Consider the following 7,895-nt stretch of genomic DNA (forward strand, 5'->3'; position numbering starts at 1 on the left):
TATTCATGTATCCCTCCTCTTCACCTCACCTATTCATTAATTTCTCATCCTCTCCTCACCTATTCATTCATCCCTCCTCTTCTCCTCACATATACATTCATCCCTCCTCTTCTTCTCACCTATTCATTCATCCTTCCTCTTCTCCTCGTCTATTCATTCATTTCTCCTCACCGTTTCATCCATCCCTCCTCTTCTCCTCACCTATTCATTCATCCATCTTCACCTCACCTATTCATTAATCTCTCCTCTTCTCACCTATTCATTCATCCCTCCTCTTCTTCTCACCTATTCATTCACCCTTCCTCTTCTCCTCACCTAGTCTTTCACCCACTCCAGCCTTCCTCTTCATTCACCCACTTCATCCTTTCTCTTCATTCATCCACTTCCTCTTCTCCTCATCTATTCATCCATCCATCCTCTTATCCTCACCTATTTATTCATCCCTCCTCTTCTCCTTACTTCTTTATTTATTCCTCCTCGTCTACTCACCTATTCATTCATCCCTGCTCTTCTTCTTATTTATTCATTCATCCCTCCTCTTAATTCATCCACTTCATACTTTCTCTTCTCCTTACCTATTCTGCCAAAATCAATGCTCTTCCCATCCTTCCTCTTTACATTACCTAATCATTCACCCACTCCATACTTCCTCTTCATTCACCCACTTCATACTTCCTCTTCATTCACCCACTTCAGCCTTCCTCTTCTCCTTACATATTCATTCAGCCACTTCACCCTTCCTTTTCATTCACCTACTTCATCCTTCTTATTCATTCAGCCACTTCATCCTTACTCATCTCCTCACCTATTCATTTATCCCTCCTCTTTTCCTCAGCTTTTCATTCATTCTTTCTTTTCGCCTCACCTATTTATTAATCTCTCCTCTTCTCCTCACCTATTCATTCATCCCTCATCTTCTCACCTACTCATTCATCCCTTCTCTTCGCCTCACCTATTCATTCATCCCTCCTCTTCTCCTCACCTTTTCATTCATCCCTCCTCTTCTCCTCACCTATTTATTCATCCCTCCTCTTCTCCTCACCTATTCATTCATCCCTTCTCTTCTCCTCACCTATTTATCCATCTCTCCTCTTCTCCTCACCTATTAATTCATCCCTCATCTTCTCACCTATTCATTCATCCCTCCTCTTCTCCTCCCCTATTCATCCACCCGACTCTTCTCCTCACCTATTCATTCATCCCTCCTCTTCTCCTCACCTATTCATTCATCCTTCCTCTTCGTCTCACCTATTCATTCATCCCTCCTCTTCTCCTCACCTATTCATTCATCCCTTCTCTTCTCCTCACCTATTTATCCATCTCTCCTCTTCTCCTCACCTATTATTTCATCCCTCATCTTCTCACCTATTCATTCTTCCCTCCTCTTCTCCTCCCTATTCATCCACCCGACTCTTCTCCTCACCTATTCATTCATCCCTCCTCTTCTCCTCACCTATTCATTCATCCTTCCTCTTCGCCTCACCTATTCATTCATCCCTCCTCTTCTCCTCACCTATTAATTCATCCCTCATCTTCTCGCCTATTCATTCATCCCTCCTCTTCTCCTCCCCTATTCATCCACCTGCCTCTTCTCCTCACCTATTCATTCATCCCTCCTCTTCACCTTACTTATTCATTCATCCCTCCTCTTCATTCATCCACTTCATCCGTCCTTTTCACCTTACCTCTTCCCTACGGCCAAAATCAACTCTCTTTCCATCATTCCTCTTCACCTTACCTATTCATTCACCCACTTCAGCCTTCGTCTTCATTCAGCCAATTAATCCTCCCTCTTCATCCATACATTTCATCATTCCCCTTCATTCATCCTTCCTCTTCATCAATCCACTTCATCCTTCCTCTTCACGTTACCTATTCATTCTTCCACTTTATCCTTCCTCTTCACCCTACCTATTCATTTATCCTTCCACTTCATTCTTCCTCTTCACCCATCTACTTTACCTTACTCATTCATTCATCCACTTCATTCTTCCTCTTCATCCATTCACCTCATAATTCCTATTCACTCATCTATCCACATCATCCTTCATCTTTATCCATTCACGTCATCCTTCCTCTTCATTCAGCCAATTCATCCTTCCTGTTCATCCATCCACTTCATCCCTCCTCTTCATTCGCCCCCCTCATCCTTCTCCTTCATTCATCCATCCACTACATCCTTCCTCTTCATTCATCCACTTCAACCTTCCTCTTCATTCACTCACTTCACCCTTCCTTTTCATCTTCCCTCTTCATACATCCACTTCATCAGTCACCTTCATTCACCCACTTCATCCTTCCCATTCACCCATACACTTCATCCTTCCTATTCACCCATACACTTCATCCATCCCCTTTATCCTTCCTCCTCATCCATCCACTTTATCAGTCTTCTTCACGCATCCACTTTATCCTTCCATTTCATCTGAACTCTTAATCCATCCATCCACTTCATTCTCCCTGTTCATCCTTCAGCTATCCACTTCATCCTTCCTCTTTCATCTATCCACTTCATCAGTCTTGTTCATCCATTCACTTCATCCTTCCATTTCATCCGTCCTCTTCATCCTTATTTTTCGTCTGCCCACTCTATCCATCCACTTCATTCATCTACTTCATCTTCTTTTTCATCCATCCACCTCATACTTCTTTCCTTTTCATCCATCCTCTTCCTCTGCCTCTTCTATCCTCGTCATCTTTCTTCTTCATCCATCTTCCTCCTCTATTCTTGTCATCTTCCTTTTCACTCATCCACCTCATACTTCTTATCTTTTCATCCACCCGCTTCATCTTACGTCTTCATCCATCCTCCTCTTCTATCCTCTTCATCCATCCTCGTCATCTTTCTTCTTCATCCATCCTCCTCTTCCATCCTCGTCATCTTTCTTCTTCATCCATCCTCCTCTTCTATCCTCTTCATCCATCCTCCTCTTCTATCCTCTTCATCCCTCCTCCTCATCTTTCTTCTTCTTCTATCCTCCACTTCCATCCTTGTCATCTTTCTTCTTCATCTATCCTCCTCTTCCATCCTCGTCATCTTTCTTCTTCATCCATCCTCCTCTTCCATCCTTGTCATCTTTCTTCTTCATCTATCCTCCTCTTCCATCCTCGTCATCTTTCTTCTTCATCCATTCTCCTCTTCTATCCTCTTCATCCCTCCTCCTCATCTTTCTTCTTCATCTATCCTCCTCTTCCATCCTCGTCATCTTTCTTCTTCATCCATCCTCCTCTTCCATCCTTGTCATCTTTCTTCTTCATCCATCCTCCTCTTCTATCCTCTTCATCCATCCTCCTCATCTTTCTTCTTCATTCATCCTCCTCTTCTATCCTCCTCTTCCATCCTCATCATCTTTCTTCTTCATCCATCCTCCTCTTCTATCCTCTTTATCCTCTTCATTTTCAGGTTGCAGAATCTTCATGGTTAAAGCCCAACTCCGGAGAAAGTAAAAGTGTCAGTCGGCTGTGCCTGCACTGCAATGGTTAACTGCTCATTTCTGTCCAGGATAAAATCACTTTTCTTTACCTGATCCGTTCACTTACAATCAGATCAGGCAGGCCCTTCCTTATACTGCATAGTTGATGGTAGATGGAAAGGACATTGTACAATCAGATTGGTCAGTGTATGGCCACCTTATAAGTCTGCAGAAATGTTACAGCTGGCAAGCCGAGTACCTCATTAGCAATTCAAGGAAGAATGATTGTCACAAGGGGGGACAGCGTGTGCAGGACATACAGTATATTGTAGCATTTATCCACCAACAAATCTGTGTGGTCCTGTTTGGAGGAATGGAGTGCTGGGAGCTGGAAATATATTTCTGCATGTCTTACTTACAAAAGGGGAGGGGGATCTCCTCTAAATGGGGTTCTGTTTCTAAACAGCGCAGAATATCTGGCGCATTTGCATACGCTCCAGTACATCTGTATGTGATCAGGCGAGAGCATCTCTTCAATCTCTGATGGCTTCTTAGGATAAAAAGCACGGAAGGCACATTGAGACAAATGGCTGCATCCTCCTCCCGTCAGCTGTGGAAGGGTTAATGATCTGTAGATGCAAGAATAATTATCAGCAGCACACAGCTTGCTCACAGCATATCCTGCTAAAAAGAATTCTATCCTTATATGTGATTGTGCGCTATTTCTGTGCATCCAGCGAGCAGAAGAGCGAGGAATGAGTTAATTGAGCTAATTTGGAGACTTTTTGCTTTCTGCTGAAAGAATTAACTACTTGTTGGCAGTATTCTCACTTACAACATATGTAAATCAGTGAGATGATAGGAGAGATGGGGGGAAGGCGTTAAATCCCCCAGTTGCAGAGATTTAATCACCAGTGTAAGCCATTGCTACTGGCAGAATTAACCACTTGTTGGCAGTCACCTCTATTTGCCGCACACTAAAATCAGTGTAATGCTGATAAGATATTGGTTAATAAGCAGTTGCATTTCTCCATAGTCAGGGTCCTTCCTCCCCCTCTGTCCAAGCCTTAAAGTGGTTCTAAAGGCTCAACATTTTTCTTACTTTAATGCAAAAATGTCCCAGTAATTGTATTGCCCCCTCACCCCCTGTATACTTACCTGAGTCCTATCTCGATCCAGTGTTGTACCCTTCTACAGCAGCTCTCTCCTCTCTTTCTGCTCACAGAAGCAGCACCCGTTGGCTCCTGCTGTTGTCAGTCAAATCTTGTGATCAGGGAGTGGGGGGTGGGGATGAGCCGAGCTGTGTGTGTCAATAGTCGCACACAGCCCAGCTCGGGATCGAGTCGGCAGGTGTGCCCCCATGACAAGAGTTTTTTTTATGTTGCACTGAGAAGAGGAGGAGCCTGGATTGCTGGGACCCCTAAAGAGGGGGTACAGGGTCACTCTGTGCAACACCATTTACATATAACATGTTTGCTATTTAAAAAAAAAAATAGCCTTAACTATTTGTTGCCCATCATCTTATTAGCATTATGTTGCAGCATGCTGCAAGTAAGACCCCATACACACTATTAGATTTTCTGCAGATTTTCCATGTAGTGGAAGGGCCTGCCTGATTGCATACACATTGAAACTCTTATGACACGTACACACTATCGAAAATTTTGGTCGGAAAAAGCTCTGATGGCTTTCCCGACGGAAATCCAATGGGATTTCGCTCAAGCTGTCTTGCCTACACACGATCACACCAAATTCCGACCATCAAGAACACAGTGATGTACAACACCTAAGGAAGTTCAATAGCCAGTAGCCAATAGCTTCCGTCTCATAGTTGAATCTGAGCATGCGTGAGTTTTTGCATACACACAAACGCATTTTCACATAGGAACTTTTTCCGACTCAAAATTTGAGAACATGATCTCAATCTTTTTCTGGTCAAAATTCGGCCAGCAAAAGTCAGATGGAGCATAAACGCGACCGCATTTCCCGACCAACCTCTCATTGGTCTTTTGCTGGCCGAATTTCTGATCGTGTGTACGCGGCATTAAGGTTTGACCTTGTATTATATGGTTTTGGTAAATCTGAAGAAAATCTAATAGTGTGTATTGGGTCTAAGGATGAGCTCAGGTGTGTTCGCAACTCCATGTGCCCGCGCCTGCCAGGAAGCTGACACTCCGCAGAGCTAATCACAGGTAGTGAGATATTCCCGATCTGTGCAGCTGCGGATTCGGAAATGTCTCTCTGCGTGTGATTAGCACCACGCAGTGTCAGCCTCTTGGTGTGCACGGACACGTGGAGTTGCGAACATGCCTGAGCTCATCCTTAGCTGCAAGGAGTAGTTAAATCTCTTAGCGGCAAAGAGATTTAATCACCAGCGACACTTTAAAGAGGAAGTAAACCCTGATGAGTTTACTTCCTCTTTGATTCCCTGCAAAGGTAAAGCATAATGGACTACTATGCATCACTTACCTGACACAGGAGCCAGCGAAGTCACCGCTGTCCCCTGTAGTCTGGAGCATCCATCTTCTCGGTGGATCTCGCTGCTCCGCCGCTGTCATTCGGCGAAGCCGCGATGACGTCACTCCCATGCGCACGGGAGCCGCCACTTGCAGTATATCGCCGTTGATATCGGCGCGCTCAGTGCGCCTGCGCGGCGCTGGCTACGGCGCATGCACTGTAGACAGCGGTGCCTGTCTTTAGGCAAATATACACGGTTTAGGAGATATTTCTTGGACCTACAGGTAAGCCTTAATCTAGGTTTACCTGTAGGTCAAAGTTGGTTGTAAGGGTTTACAACCACTTTAATCTTCCCATACACTATACAATCTCCTTTTGATTTACCAAAGCTATGTAATTGAGGACATACCTATACAATCCACTTAGTTTGCTACAAATCAAGATGGTCCTTGCACTATATAGTTGATGGTAGATTTTGGGTTCACTACACGCATTTAAATCTGATTATACAATTTTCTTTTGATCTACCAACAATTATGTAGTGCAAGGTCCTGCCTGACTGGATATAAAAGAATTGCATAAATGATATAGGTCCTTATATTACAAACGTTTGATAAATCCAAAATTGATTGTACAAGTGTGAAACTATGAAACACCGATAGTGTGAAACTATGTTTTTAAGAATGTTTGTAATGAACATTTATGCTTTTTAATGTAATGAGATGATGTTGTTGAATTATCTGGTAGAAGGAGTCTGCACCTTTAAAATCCCAAGCTTTCTTTTCCAATTGTGTTGTCATTTTACTTGTGTACTCACATATGTGCAAATGCGCACACAAATACCCTGCAAATTAAATACAAGATATTTTGACCAGCAATATTGATGTTCATTGTTCAAATATCATTACCATATGCAAGTCCCCTTGCAGTGTATAGAATTAACTATAAAAAGGTGTCAAAAGCGAATAAACACCAAACACCATGACTGGAGTACCTGGGCTCCTCTTATAGGCCTCTCTAAAGTACAAGTCCAGACTTGTCCCATATCAGTGACCCTTTCCCACCTTACCTGTTTACATACCTCCAACCTTAGAACCTGGATAAGAAGAACATGCTGCAGATGATATAGTGACAAAACATGGATATGTCTACAATGTACTGACTATTGAGCATGGCCTACTCATAGCCCCTGTACACACGGTCGGACATTCTGCCAACCAAATCCGTTGGATTTTGTCCGACGGATTGTGTCCGAAACTGTTGCATACACACGGTCGGACCAAGTTGTCGGAAAATCCGATCATTCAGAACGTGATGACGTTATTTCGTTACGACTGGAATACGTTCAGGCTAGTAGCCAATAGCTTTGGTGTAGGAATTTGATCTGAGCATGCGTGGCACTTTGTCCGATCGTAATTCTCTACACATGATCGGAGTATGTCCGATCGGACCAGTTGGTCGGAAAATATTTCCAACAAGTTGGAAAATTGGGTCTGACGGATATTCCGACGGAATCAGTCCGATGCATACCACACACAGTCGGATTATCCGACAACACGGTCCGACAGGACACATTCCGACGGATTCTCCGACCGTGTGTACAAGGGCATAGAATACACTGCACACACATCTCCTTTGCACAGTATGGATCATTCTGGGTATTTTCGAGGTAAGCAGCAGATCAGGGTCTTCTGTCCGAAGCCTGTTTAGGTCCAGTGCTGTGAAGTCCAATGAACCCCTGATATTTCCATAAAGAGAACATGTCACTGCCTATTTAGCATCAGGCCTCTTGTAAGGCTTCATTCACAAAGATGTCAAATTTGTAGACCCTGAATGGACCCTGTTTTTGTGTGGCTTGAGCCGCCAGGTGCTGGGTGAAGACCACCCATGTAAGAGAATGGGGACTGAGCAGGAAAGCCTGCTGAACATGACCCATTCAAGTAAATAGGGCCATCAACAGGGACGGACTGACAACTCATGGGGCCCCTGGGCAATAGGAGATTATGGGGCCCCCAGGCAATAGAT

This window comes from Lithobates pipiens, unplaced genomic scaffold, assembly GCF_037356315.1.
Source record: "Lithobates pipiens isolate NorthernLeopardFrog02 unplaced genomic scaffold, aLitPip1_a1.2 Scaffold_27, whole genome shotgun sequence".
Taxonomy (NCBI): Eukaryota; Metazoa; Chordata; class Amphibia; order Anura; family Ranidae; genus Lithobates; species Lithobates pipiens.